Genomic DNA, 1,457 nt, shown 5'->3' on the forward strand with positions numbered 1-1,457 from the left:
GCTTGGAAGAAAAATAGCTCATGAAGAAAAGCAGGCCRAGAATTTGCACTTAACCATTGAATAAATGTATTTTGCCCATGAAATGTGCATTTCAACARCAATAGGCTTCAACAGGACAGTTTCCATAATAGTAAGTGTGTGCTATTCATCCCGTTTGAAAGTTATTTTTATTTTATTTTTTTTTTTACAAAAACTGCAGCCATTTATTTTCCCTAGTAGCAAACCTTTCAAAGTGTAGTCAACGGGTACCGGCAGGCTGAATGTGTCCAGTGTAAAAGCGCAACCACCCTGAGTTTTATGTTTTTATATGTTTCCAGAAAATGACAGGCGGCTGTTTGCTCACCAGAACTGTAAGTAAAAAGCATCCAAACACAGGTGTCAGCACACTGAACGCACACGAGACTGTGGCTACACAAATAAAGGCACGAGAAATCTAAACTTCAGCTTACAGGTCTCAAATCTCATCTGACAGGATGTAGACCAAACCTTCATGTCCCGCTTTTACAAAAAAACAGCTACGATTTGGTGTGGTAGTAGCTGAGACTGATCCCTAACATAGTCTGAGGGCTAACAGTATGAAATCTGTTATAACTCATTATAAAATATCAGTACCACTTTACAATAAGGATCTCATTATAGATGGCTTACAAATAGTTTATAGATAAGTTCATCTGTAAACACTTTATAAAKCATTAARAAGTGTTTATTGTGCATTAAGTAAGAGAAAGAGACAAAACTGTCCGGTTTCTTAGTGAGCCWAAATCTGRTCATYTACATYTTARATCTAAAGGTGCTATATTAAACATTTCAGACCAGGTTTCTACCTTGTACGCACAATAATGTATTGGAAACACATATTTTATTTATTTACTGTTATTTYTCCAGGCAAACCCCACTGAGATCACAGAGCTCTTTTCATGAGAGCCCTGGGTACTGTATTACTGCATTAAACGTATCCACAACTATCAAAGGGAGCCTTATTGTAAAGTGTAAGACAGTACTCTATTTATAAGGCTGCCTTATGTGTACTGTTGTACACTTTACAATAAGACTCCCTTTGATAGTTGTGCATATGTTTACTGTAGTAATGCAGTACAATAATATATGTAAAATARGTSTCTCAAAYTCATTATTGTGCTTACAAGGTAGTAATCTAGTCTGAAATGACTAATGTAGCATCTTTTAGATGTAATATGTACATGAACAAGTTTGGCTCATTATTTGGTAAGAAACCAGACAGTTTTGTCTCTTTCTCATCCTTAGTTATTGCACAATAAACACTTATTAATGATTTATAAGTGTTTACAGATTAATTAATAACCTATCTATTCTATTCTTATTGTAAAGTGGTACCAAAATATCTAATTATTGGATGAACATTAGGGGTGTAAGAAAATATCGATACACTGAAATATCACGATATTTCATTTCCCGATACTGTTTCGATATTCTAAAGC

The sequence above is a fragment of the Austrofundulus limnaeus genome, unplaced genomic scaffold (genome assembly GCF_001266775.1).
Source record: "Austrofundulus limnaeus strain Quisiro unplaced genomic scaffold, Austrofundulus_limnaeus-1.0 Scaffold113, whole genome shotgun sequence".
Lineage (NCBI taxonomy): Eukaryota > Metazoa > Chordata > Actinopteri > Cyprinodontiformes > Rivulidae > Austrofundulus > Austrofundulus limnaeus.